General features: G+C 39.1%; 1 pseudogene; it reads right to left on the bottom strand.

Annotated features, from left to right (window-relative positions):
• Positions 1–5043: 5043 nt before the first annotated feature.
• On the bottom strand, positions 5044–13557 carry LOC130019321 (ubiquitin domain-containing protein 2-like; annotated as a pseudogene).
• Positions 13558–14013: the final 456 nt, after the last annotated feature.

Below are 14013 nucleotides of genomic sequence, written 5' to 3'. Positions count from 1 at the left end.
TCATGAGGAGTGGACGTAATGGCCCTAAGCACAGCTTGAGAGCAATCCTAACCACACACACACAGACACACACACACACACACACATGCACACACATGCCAAGACTTATTCCTTAATTCACCAATTTAGTCACCTATTTTTCAATAGACTCTACTTCAGAGATCTTTGATTCAGTACTCCTTAGTTTTACTCCTGGCTCTGCATGAGGGATCTCTCCTGGCAGGTTTGGGGAATCATGTGGGACACAAGGAATAGAACCTGGATAGGCCATGTGCAAGGCAAACACCTTGCCTCTATACTGTTGCTCTGTCCCAGACAGTTCCCCATATTTTTGAAACTGGTGAACATTACGAAGTTTCACAGATATCCCTTTTTAACATAAAGGTGCTTACTAGTCAATCATTTCACAGATATAAATTTATCCTTACATAAACAAAGTTGGCAGAGCCTATATTCATTATATTTGTATAGACGAAACTCATTTCAATGGCTTGTCAAATCTGTAAGAGTACAGAAAGATGCAGACTATTAATTGGTATAAAAATGAGACACCTTGTGGCTGGAGAGATAGCACAATGGGTAGGGCATTTGCCTTGCACTCAGCTGACCTGGGTTCAATTCCAACACCTTATATGGTTCCCTGAGCACCGCCAGCGCTAGTTCCTGAGTGCAATGTACAGTAACCCCCGTACATTGCCAGGTGTGACCCAAAAGCGGGAAAAAAATGAGACATTTTGGGCCAGAGGGATAGTACAGATGTTTGCCTTACAGGCTGGAGTGATAGTACAAACTTTTGCCTTGCACACGGCCAATCTGAGTTCAATCCTAGGCATCCCATATGGTTCCCTAAGTAACATCAGGACTAATTTCTGAGTGGAGAGCAAGAAGTAACTTCTAGCATCATCAAGCACGACCCCAAAAGAAAAACATGTTTGAATGTTTGTCTTACACATAGATGATCTGGGTTTAATCTTCAGCACCACGCAGGGACCCCCAAATACTTCCAAGAATGATCCTTGAGCACATAGCCAGGAATATATCTGAGGATCATCTGGGTGTGGTCTTCAAAAAGTAAATGGAGAGAACATTTTAATTTTGTAGGTCTTTGTGCAATAACTGTTCCCTGTTGCAAGTTTATAGCAGTTAAAGCTTTTCTTTCCACAGCATCCATGCTTTCTTTCTTTCTCACAGGTGTTCTGAAAAATGCAATACAACCAATCTCCTGAATGCTAATCTGTGAATCAGAATCTGTTTCCCTGGGAACCTGAACTGAAACAGTTGCTATCAGAAGTGGTTCAAGGAAACACATTCAAAAATGGGATTCTGGAGCTGAATCACCTGCAGGCCAGCTGGCGATGAAAAGTTCAGTAACAGTAGGTGAGATATGTGTCTCTCCTACACTCAGCAACAGTAAACCTGCTAGAACTTTTACTGGTAGTGAGTTGGGATACAAAACCAAAGAGAAGGGCTGTAACAATGAGAGTCATGTCCTAGACATTTATGAGATTTTTAGAGAAACATAGTTACAGAGACCACGGGACTGTATGATGTTTGCTATGTGTAATTGATGCATTGGATAAAGTCTCTACATTTCTGAGGGTTATTAAGCAACACTTAAAGACTATGTGTATCTCCTTAACAGCTTTTGTGAAGATTCTGATCTTCTGATGTTGGAGAATAGAAAAAAAAGATACTGCTCAGATCTAGGACTTACTTGTAAGAATAGAAGATGTCTATGGTTGAAATCTCAGCTTCACCAAGACTGCTGCACCAAAATGTAACAATAAATTGGCTTCTTGAAATGGAAACTACTCATGACAAAAATGTGATTAACATTTCTAACATGGCAATAAGGATTTGTAATACAACATATTGACAAAGTCACAGCAAGGTTTGGGAGGATTAGATCAATTTTTTTTAGTTTTATAAAATATAAACTACATCAAATTAAGTGTGTGCTACAAAAAATGGTTCATAAAAAGAAGAGTTCATTGATTAACTTCATTTTTGTCTTACTTTAAGGAATTATCACCAGAGATATTTAAATTTTTAGGAACTACCGTATGATCTCTCTCTGGCATCAACATCAAGATAAGATCCTTACACCAGCAAAATTATAATTCACTGAAGGCTCAAGTAATGTTAGCATCTTTTAGCAATAAAGCTAAATAAATACTTTTTCACAGTATAGATATTGCATTCTTTTGATATCATAGTATAATGCATATAGTACACTATAGCACAATGTGAACATAGCTGTTATATGCCTTAGGATGCCAAAAAATCATGATTCACTTTATAGCAATATTTACTTTATAACTGTTGAACAATTACCAGAGTCAAAAATTTTTTAATTGAACATTAAACACACACACACAACACCTACATACTAAAATTGCATACATCAAGTATTGGTCCAATCTTATATCAATCTATTTACAATGAAAAGCACCATGGTTTTTCTCACCTAGGTTTGTAAAAAATGCCCCAAAAATTGTTATTCAAAGTATATGTTTCTTTAAAATAAAATCATCTCAAGGCTGGATTGATTGCACAGTGGGTAGGGTGTTTGCCTTGCACACGGTCGACCTGAGTTCAATTCCCAGCATCCCATGTGGTCCCCTGCACACCTTCAGGAGTAATTCTGAGAGCATGAGCCAGGAGTAACCCCTGTGCATTGCCAATGTGACCTAAAAAGAAAAAATAAAATAAAATGAAATAATCTCTTAAGATATCTCAAATTCTCAACATAAGAGACCTACCAAATACAGATTAATGATATCACTAAACTTAAAAAAATAGAAACTTTTTCCTCTAGGCTGACAAACTACAAGAGAGGTGGTAACTGACTTGGGGTAGACAAATGAACAAAGAAACTTCCCAGTGTCAGGACCCTTCGACTGAAATACACTCAGACATCCATCTCCGAATGGAGAACTATGCCTTCTCAATGCATGCAGCTGTTACCAGCACTGAAATTAAGTGTAAATCTTTTAGAATCATTGCGTAAAAAAGGGAGTACTTAGAGCTCTCAGAAGAAACATTGTTAAGTTACAATTATAGATATATCTAGTCAGGCTATGGGAAATGTAATACCATTTTAAACATTACATTTAAACTAATTAGCACTTCCATTTTGTTGTTAATATCAATAATGGTGCTTCCTGTCCCAATTGGTGTGGAGTTTCATTCCCAACTGAGAACAGCTGAAGTGCCTTCTTGCCTCTACACTTCTGTACCAAGGTTTCTTGGGGATACCAAGATCATGTGGCAGTCACTTGGTCTTATGGAACCAGTGTGCCCTGGGCACAGGCTCAACTACCACTGAGCTACCCCACCCCTCACCTCCCACCCATGGCACCAACTCTGTAAAGACTTGAACTGGAACAGAACCTTCAGCAGTTCTATCTCTGTATTTGTACAAAATAATCTGCTTATCTCACTGGATTTTTCAGTTCTCTAAGTTGCAGATCTGTTGTTGTTGTTGTTGTTGTTGTTGTTGTTGTTGTTGTTTGGGTTTTTAAACCACACCCGATTGTACTCAGGTTTTACTTCTGGCTCCGCATTCAGGGATCACTTCTGGCAGGTTTGTAGTAGACATTTACAAAGTGTCAGGAAGGGACCTGGGTTGGCTACATGCAAGGCAAGTGCCTTCCCCACTGTAGGATCTCTCTGGTCCCTGCAGTTGGTACTTAATTTGCCATTTTGCTAGAAAAGATATGAGGAAAATTATCATCCACTCTGATAAGAGGTAACAGTAAACTGGAGAACACTGAAGTATAAAGCAAAAAAAAAAAAGAGTATAAAGCAATGTTGTGTCATTTGGTTTCACTGCTGATGTTTAAGTGAACTTGGTAAACTTTTCACATTGTAGATTATAAACTGAATTTTTCTCTAAAAGAATTTAAAGTAAGCACAAATCTCCCAGGCACAGGCAGAATAGGCTCCCTTATGCCCTCTCCTCCAAATGTGGAGTAAGGGGTCAGCATCTTAGAGTAGGATGAGCTACCCTTGGCTCCTGCACTCTCGGACCCAGACTCCTATGAAAACTTCCTCACAGAGCAGGTCTATTAGGGAAGGTTTCTAGCAGGGACTCTCACATCTGGACCTTGAGACAGCTTTATTCTACAGATGTTTCAAAATACCTACGCAGTAAGAGGATGAGACTTTCCAACTGAGTGTCAGCTGAAAATCAGAGATCTGGCTGCCTGTACTGAATTATTGCCTAGTGTTCTGGGTAGGTGCCCAACACCAACTGCTGGAAGGCACCAAAGTCAACTGTGAATGTAAATAAGAAGCACAGCATATGGGGACAGGGAAAGCAAGGCTGAAACACCATTTCTGAGTCTCCACTCCTTTATGACCAAATAGTAACTGGGCAAAGAATTAAGACCAGAACAGAAATGAACCTCAAATACTGCTCTTTTCAAATGTGGAGGTCAGGGGAAAAAGGATTTGGAGCCATTTTTACTGTTACTCGGGGTCTTTATCTGGCTCTGTGCTCAAGGGGGTAGCCCTAGCAGTACTGAGGGGATCCAATGCGGTGCCAGGATCAAATCGGGCTTGGTCACATACAAGGCAAGTGATGTACCCGCCCTGTTCTCTATCTCTGTGGTCCCTCGAGCTTCCACTGAAAGGCTCAAGCTTTTATCACTGCGATTGAGGACAATTGAAAATCTGACTTTCCAATTTTGTATTCAAAAGGTGCTCAGTGCTGTTCTTCATGGAGGCAGCATTCTATGCACAGTTCGGATCATTTAAACACAGCCATGACATAGTTGCTGGGTGTTTTCAAATACGTGGTTGTCTATTTCTTTCAAATGAGAAACTGTAATCCCATGAGTCTCCAAGGCAGGCTCTTTGTGTTTTATTAATTATTTTTGTTGGTCTCCATCACCGATGGAATTTTTCACTGGTAATTCTCAGAATTAAATCCACTCATAGGGAAATCAGGGCAGTGAAAGTAAATTTCACTCCATAGAGTAGGAAAGAATCACAACGATCAAAGGAATGGGAGAGGCCGGAGAACAGCCGCGATCTGGCTCAGTTCTCGACTGGCATCTGGCTCGAGCTCTGCAGAGGCTGGCTGATGATCACCTGGACCACATAGTCCTTGGGGGAAATCTTAAACTTCTCCAGCATCATTTTGTCAGTTAGAGGCCTGCTGGAGTAGAACCACCGCTGACTGCCGGGCTCTACACCCTTGAACGCATGCTGCAGCAGGAGCTGACATTCATACTCAGAATTGGGAGGCAGTTTGGGAATATCCAGCGTCTCAAGGTTGCTCTTTTCCTCAATCGTGATGAATAGGCAGTGTCAAGCAATACACCGGAAGCTGGTGTCTATTGCCCAGTTCATCATAGCACTCTGAGAGTGTTGTTCGCACCATCAATGATGGCCTGGGCCAGTTCATGGTCATTGCTCCAAATGCATGCGCCAGTGCATCCCAGATCGCCTTGAAGCCTTCAAAGGGAGGCTCCGTGTTCCAGAGCTAGTCCCTCTTGCTGTGCATCTATCCGTCCATCATGGGATAATAGCTTTTCCATTTTGTTTCTTCTTTTTCAAAGGCTGGTTACAACCTAAAGCAACTCCAGTGCCCTCCGAGTTCTCATTGAGGCTCCCCGAGGACTCGTGTTGGGCACCCACACACCTGGCCACGGGGTACCCCCGGCGTCCGTCACCTCCTGGCACTCATTCGGATCCCCAGAGTCATAGTTTTTAAGGGTCAAATAGATTTAGGTGATGGGACTAGAGCAATATTATAGCTGGTAGGGTGCTTGCCGTGCACTTATTCCGCTCAGGTTCAATCCCTGGAACCCAAGATGGTCTCCCCAACACTACCAGGAGTGACCCCTGAGCTCAGAGCCAGGAGAAGAACCTGAGCACTGCTGTGTGGAGCTTAAAAACAAAACAGAAGTATAGTTGGGAACAGTACTTGTGGGAAGTCTTAAAAAATGTCTAACGTCATTATTTGGAGTTTATAGGGTCACACTAAAAGTGCTCAGGGGCTGCTCCTGGCTTATTGCTCGAGGGTCGCTTATGGTATTACTTAGGGGTCCATCCAGTGCCAGAGATCAAACCCAGGTCCCCAGCGTGCAAAGCAGTCCAATCCATTGAGCTCTATCTTCAACTTCATAATCTGATTCTTTAACTTTTATTTGGAAGTGTTTAAGACTCACAGAAGATCACAAAAGATAATCCAATGTACCCAACCAGCTTTGCTCAAATGGTGACATTTACATAATCACAGCATTATACCCAGCTAGGAATTTGACATTGGTACAATATTGTTAACTAAACCTTACTGTTTTACCATTTGTATATAAATTATTGTGCATATGTACATGTTGTTTATAATTATGGGTATGTGTGTAACCAAATTCTACGTCTTGACCTAAATTTTGATATCTTATTATTTAATATATGTATTATTAATAATATATGTATTCTAGAATTTTATGTAAATAGAACCGTACTTCCATGTGATAGTTTGTAATTATCTTTTCATTCAGCACAATCCCCTCAGGATGGATGCAGTTTGTTGCACGTACCAATATTTTGTTGCTTAGTAGTATTTTATTGGTATAAATTTGACATGATTTCTTTAGTTACATAAAATGCTTTTACTTTTTTCAAATAATAACTTTTTAAGGAGTATTTCTATATCTAAATATTCACATTTTTTGGTTGTGGGGCCATTCATGGTCATGCTCAGAAACTACCTAGCTCTGTGTTCAAGGGACACTGTGGTACTGAGGATAAAACTTTAGCCTTTTGCATTCCAAATTAGAGGTCATCCCATTGATTGATCTGTCTGGCCCTAAATGAGCAGATATTTCATTTCTCTTATAATGCTTACAATTGTGATTTATTTTGAGTCATATGGTGGGTGCATGTTATTTTGGGTTCCATTGACAATGTATAAAGGATTCATCAATGCTAGAATTTTATAACTATTTTATGGTAGTCATTCTAATGGATATGTAATATTTTCCTGTTTTGATTTAATTTCCGAGCTGGAGCAATAGCACAGCGGATAGGGCATTTGCCTTGCAAGCAGCCAGCATGGCCGACCTGAGTTCTATTCCTCCGCCCCTCTCAGAGAGCCTGGCAAGCTACCAAGAGCATTTACTATCTTACCCGCATGGCGAAGCCTGGCAAGCTACCCGTGATGTATTCGATATGCCAAAACACAGTAACAATGGAGGCGTTACTGGGCCCGCTGGAGCAAATCGATGAACAACGGGAGGACAGTGACAGTGACAGTGATTTAATTTCCATTTTTTTACTGGTTAATGCTAATAATAAATTTATAATTACTCAGTTCAGCCAAGTTAATCATTCTGATTTCCTTGTATATGTATTTTTATGTTCATAATACTTTTATTTCACAAAAAGTTTTTAAAATTAAGTATTTCATATTAGAGTTCATTTATTTTTTTTGTACCTTATATTGTTAGAAATCATTAGAATCTTAAACAACATAGGGGGATTTCTTAGCTGTACATATAACAAATCTGGGGTATAGAAATATTAGATAATTTATTCAAGTTCAATCATATGATCAAGACAACAGGGATCAGAAATCATATGACCAGTGGTGGTGTTTGATTTCTCTACCTTAACTTGCCATTCCTTAGTTTATATTGGGGGTGATAAAAACTTTTAAGTTTGCTGCTTTCTCTAGTGCCCACCTACCATGTCTTAATTAGAATATAATTAAATGGTGTATGTGTGTTTGTGTGTTTGTTAAACATATTTGTATGTTTAACTTTACAAAACATCATACTATCTATTTTGTTGAACCAATAAATAGTGAAGACATCTAAAAAGTTTCTTTATAATGCATAGACTAAAAACTAAAGTATTCTTAACAAGCTACTCAATGCAATGAGGGAAATTGGAAGGGAACAGAATAGAGGAATTATTTTCAAACAATGCCAATTAAACATTCAAAATCTTGCTAATATGGAAGATGGTCGACTCAGAAGAATACAAAGAGGGTTATGAACTCTCACTTTATTTAGGAGACAAGTATTGAAGAGAAATAACTCAATTAAAGTATAACTAAGAATAATAATTTCTCGAAGAAGTGTACCCACAGCTGGTATGAGCCATTGGAAGAGATGAGAATGATAATGTCCCATATTTTAGTCCAAAGACATTCCTAACATCGAATTCCTTATGAAGTAAATGACAATAATGGAACCTTTCCAAAAATCAGATTAAAATAGGTATTTTGCTGCACCTAAGCCAAAATATGATTCACTTGTAGCCAAATACTTTCAGTAAATTCTATTGAGAGCCAAAATATTCTTTGAAGCTAAGAAAGGAATGTATTTTGAAAATCACTGATTATTAGAACATGAATAAATAGACTGACCATGTACTTTTTTTTTTAAGGGGAGGGCATCTGTTGGTGTTTATAGTGTTTAGGGCTGACTCCTGGCTCCGCACTCAGGGTCCTGCCAGGGTCAGGGGAACTTATATGTTTCTGGGGCATGAGCTTAGGTCAGCAGCATGCAAGGCAAGTGCCTTACCCACTGTACTATATCATGGGCCCATGCTCAGAAAATTTACTTTTCAAAATTGGACATATTTTTGTAAAAGAAGGTGTTGTTTATAATGGTACTGTGCAATAGGCAAAATTTTAGAGGGCCTTGCATAAACCAGGACATATGGCCACCTAACATATTTTAGCATTTTAAATTGTAGTGGTGTTATTAAAAAAAATGGTGGTGAAAAATATATAGGTGCATATGGTGATAATTTAAAACTGAGCCTGTTAGTTAGAAGTATATAGGCAGTGAAGTGTAATCCTAATTTATTTAATATTCCTCTCTGAAAATATTCCTAACTTATTTCGAGATTTTCTAGAAATTGAGCATTTGAATAATTATAGCTTGAATATACAGAATATTGGGACCATAAATGCACTACTGACATAGTCTTTAAAGTAAAAATTAACTAGGTTTATTTTTTAACCTTAACTCTTATATAAATATGTATTAATTAGATAATCGAGGGTTCTCTACATGTTGTTACTGCGTTTGGCATATTGAATACGTCACGGGTAGCTTGCCAGACTCTGCCGTGCGGGCGAGATACTCTCGGTAGGTTGCTGGGCAAGTCTCACGAAGGAGACGTTACTGGGCCCGTTCAGCAAATCGATGAAGAACGGGAGGACCGTGACCGTGACCGTGACTCTCCACATATTTTTCTCCGCTCATGCAACTGTATAGCAGGGCAAACCACTTTTATTTCCTCAAACCAGATTTCCTACTTCTGCTCTTCCTTGCTGCCACTTAAGGGCAATACAATTATTTAATTTCTGACTATTACCCAGTATAAAAGAGCACATCCTTGGGGCTGGAGTGATAGCACAGAGGGTAGGGTGTTTGCCATGCGCGTGGCCAACCCAGGTTCGATTCCTAGCATCCCATATGGTCCCCCAAGCACCACCAGGAGTAATTCCTGAGTGTAGTGCCAGGAGTAACCCCTGAGCATCATTGGTGTGACCCAAAAAGAATAAAACAGAGAACCTCCTTGTGGAAAAAGAATTGCAATGAGAGGTATCTCCTGCCACATTCTCTTCTCTACAGTGATTATTCCTCTCTGACTTACTTTGTGTTCTCCCAGAGTTCTGCCTTTTTCTGCCTCAGGAATTTATCACTAGTGCTTTCCTCAGTTTATAACTCTGCTGAGTGGTCCATAGACTAGCTCTTTTTCTCTTCCAATCTCTTCTCAGGGTGACCCTTTTTGGGACTTTTATGACTGCCATTCTTGTCACCGTTTACTCTCAATTATATCTGGTAATTATTTTCTAGAGCAATTACCATGCACCACGTATTCTAATGTATTTTTTTATATATGATTCTTTCCTCCAACTGATTGACAAGCTTCCAGATCAGATGCTGACAAACTTTATTTTGTAAAAGATACAGGACTTTGCAGGATGTATGGTTTCTGTTGCAGTTACTCTGCCATTATAGCTGGGAGGCAACTATAAATAATATATAAATCAATGGAAGTTGCTGTGTTCCAGTAAAATTTTATTCATAAAAAGTTATTCATTTGAATTTGACTCATGACCCATAGTGTGCCAATTCCCTCTGCAGCCATTACTTTTATGCACATTTCCTTCCATATCCTAAGCTAGCAAAAGCAGTTGTTACACATACCCACAATCTTCCATCCTTACCAAAATCCTGGAAGGCAAGGAATTTGTTATTTCCATTTTATGGATGAGCAAACTAAGATTCAATGAGGCCTATCAATTCACTCCAACTCACATAACTTTATTTTATGTTTTTTAAGGCTGTCGTAATGAGGAAGCACAAAATGATTAGAAGAACAGAATTTATTCTGTTTTCAGTTATGAATGTAAGGAGTCTGAAATTGACGTGCTAGCAGGCCGAGATTTCTTTAGAAATAATTAAAGGAGAATCCTTTCTTGCATCTTTCTGCCTTTGGTTGTTCCTGGAATTTCTTGGTTTTAGGCAGAATAGCATGGCGTTGCTCTCTACATGTTTTATATGACATTTTGTTCTATGTGTCTTTCTATGGTTTTTTTTTTGTAAGCATTTTTTTCTTTGTTAGGATGGTAAACTAATACGAGTATTTGATGAAAAGAACTAAGAGGCTTACTTTAGAAGAGCTTTGTCTAAATCATTTCTGAGTAGGATCTTGAATATTATTTTAATGTTGAAGTTATGTGTCTCTGATACATACTTTATAATAGAGACTTTAGATATTTACTGTCTAAGCAAAGTGAATCACATTCAACTTCTCATAGTTTGCTAAATTAACAGTTTTGAATACCAGGTTTGCAAGTAAGTATTTAAATTTTATCTGGAGCCATTTTTTTGCCCAATAAGTGAGAGTACAATTTGTTTGTGTGTGTGTATGTGTGTGTGTGTGTGTGTGTGTGTGTGTGTGTGTGTGTGTGTTTGGAAAAGACCAGGTCAAATCAAGAAAAACATACCTATTTATTTTATTGTACTTGGGTTTCAGACCACATCCAGTGGTGCTCAGGGCTTAGTACTGTATCTATGCTCCTAGGTAGCTCCTGGCCACAGTCAGGAAATCATTTTTGGAGTAGCAGCTTGAATCAGGGTCAGGTATAAGCACCTTAACCCTTGCACAATTTCTCCGGCCAACATTCTTTTTTACTGTAGCAAGTAATTGCTTCTTAGCACATTTTATTATTAAGTTGACATATGGCTATTTAGAACGGTGGTATTTCGTACATTTGACTTATATTGCACTATTTGTGCAGTGATTCTTCAGGAAATAATCATTTTTGCCATATACTTTGGTATACCTTCTTTAGATGCTTCCTTCTTAATTAAGTGCAGCTAACTTCAGACTTTGGAACTTAGTTTTGAACCCTGCCTTAATGATGGTATTCCTGACAGAAAGGGAGACACTGATGGCTGGCATCAAGGTACCTACAAAATTATTGGTCAGTTTATTTTCTCACTTATTCACTCACTGTTTATACACACACTGTGGAGTTCAGGGAGAAGCTATGTACATAAAGATGATCAAGACCAGATCATATTTATTTAAGTTATCTAGATAAAAACACATCAATCACCATTTCCCAAAGCATTAAAGTAAATGGAAACCACTTATATTGAATTCAGTTGTGCCCACCTTCCCAATACATTTGCGTGTTAAAATCCTCACCCCATAACTTTAAAGTCAGACTGCATTTGGAAATAGCTAAGGTTAAAAGGTCAGGAGGGGTAGGGTACTAAGTCAGAAGAAATGGTTTCCTTACAGGGAAAGATGCCAACCATGGGATACAGATTCTTTTTATTTTTTCTTTTTGGGTCACACCCGCCAACGCTAGGGATAAAAAAAAAGTCACCTAAAAACAGGGTGAGAAGGGAGACATATACACACCTACTAGTGCGACATGAGGAAGAAATCAGTCCTACCTGTGTCTTGAATTTCTAACCTCCATAACTGTTAAAAAGCTTTTTTTCTGTTTAAATCACAGTTGGTAGTATTTTGTTACAGCAACCCCACAAGCAAAAAGACCACGTTTAATGTTCATTAGGTTTCTGCCTCCAAGATATTTACTTATTTGGTTTGAGGTTCTACTAAAAATTTATGATTTCTTAATTTTTATTTTTGGAGAATTTCATGAGGAGGAATTTCATCTCACAAAGATTGATAGAAGGAGATTAAAATTTTAGGCACTTATCCACTTATCATGGATTTTTCTTTTTTGTTTTGGTTGCTTGTGATGGAAGCCCTTAATTACCAAAAATTTTTTTTAACCTGAAACTGTGGTTATCACTGATAATATTGACTCCGTGAATTATCATGTAATTGAAATTGCATAGCATATAACCTTTTTAGGTTGGTTTCTCTTACAACAGTATGCATTTAAATTCTCTTCAGTCTTCATGGCTCTATGACTGTTTGGCTACTGAGAGTATCTTGTCCGCATGGCAAAGCCTGGCAAGCTACCCGTGACGTATTCAATACGCCAAACACAGTAACAACAAGTCTCACGATGAACAACGGGAGGACAGTTCTACAGTGGTACAGTGCTTTATGAGGAGCACCTTGACTGTAACCATCTTGAGGACCAGGTCTTTATCTGTCGCATCTCTACATAGTCTAGCATAGAGACAGGAACCTGATGATATGAATGTATCGTCTACATTTCTGCTCCCCTTTGTATATTAGTTGTTGAGAAACCCCTTGGGAACAATGATAAAGGCACACAAGTGCAAGGTGTAGGAGCAAATGTGGTTTAAATAGAATTTTCATACGCTCTGGATATCACCGTTCAGAAAGGCTAATGGTGAAAAATAATGTGTTTCCAATGGCAGGTGACGGGAACTATGGGACTTGAAAATCATGCTGTTTTAATTATAAATGGGAAGGTTTATTCTGGAGAAAAATTGAAGATGGCATATTAGCTCTCTCGAATCGTCGAAAGATTTTAAGGTGGAAAAGGAAATGTTGATGAACTTAAAAGGGCAGTTAGTCTTCTGTTAGTCAAAGTATTCAAACAAATGTGTCCACACATAAAACAGCACCTAAATTCCATGGGAGATAAAGTAAACTCTAAATGCCCTTAAACAATGATTTGGGGATTTTCCAGAACTTCTAAATATCATCTTCTTCCTTAAGGAAGTTCGGCTTGGAGGGAAAAATTCTGGCTCAATCCCGTCTAGAACATTATTAGTTCTCTCATCACCATTGCTAAGAGAGATCGTCACTAGGAAACAAGTGTTTCAATCTGAACCTTTCTCGATATTGATTCTTATGTAATTATATTAACAAAATTCAGGCTCCAGTTTCTTTTTTTTTTTCCCCAGCGTGTGACATAGCCTGTTTTGAAAGAACGGTCTATTTTTTGCCTTTATCAGCTAGAGAAACTCAACGTAACCTCTCATTGGGCCAGGCATTGAGCAGAAGCTTCCTACACTAGAATTTGGTTGGGTGTTTCCTCTATCTGGGATCAGTGCTTCTTGAGAAGTACCTACGGAGGTGGAGGTTAGGAAGTGAGTACATGATGATAGTAAGCATCATTACGGGGATTGGAGTAGAGAATCCCTTTGCAGGTAGCAGAGCAGATGGGATGGGGGCACTCAGAGCTGGAAATGCCAAATGAAAGCCCTGTCCTGTCGTGGGTGGGACATCTTGAGGGGGAAATCGGGTGAATCGTGCAACAGTCCTAGGAAGGATGGGTCAAGAAAGGCGCTGCTGCGTAAAATATAGAGCTGGGAAATCCAGGCTGCTGGTGTCTGTGTGTGTGCGTGCGTGTGTGTGTGTGTGTGTGTGTGTGTGTGTGTGTGTGTAAATGATGGAAAACATCACTGCTGTGACTACGACACTTCACTAGTAAACCAGAAAGGCGACGGTAGCAGGGAGCAAAATACATCCCGAGGGTGTTGGGGCTTCCCGCTGGTGTTGAGTCCATGGTGGTTCACATAATCTTCCTTGCTCCACGAGGAAGGTGGGAGAGAGGAGGAGGAGGGCGATTCA

This window comes from Sorex fumeus, unplaced genomic scaffold (genome assembly GCF_029834395.1).
Source record: "Sorex fumeus unplaced genomic scaffold, SorFum_2.1 ptg000008l, whole genome shotgun sequence".
NCBI classification, from domain to species: Eukaryota; Metazoa; Chordata; class Mammalia; order Eulipotyphla; family Soricidae; genus Sorex; species Sorex fumeus.
This window is presented reverse-complemented; position numbering and strand designations above follow the sequence as displayed.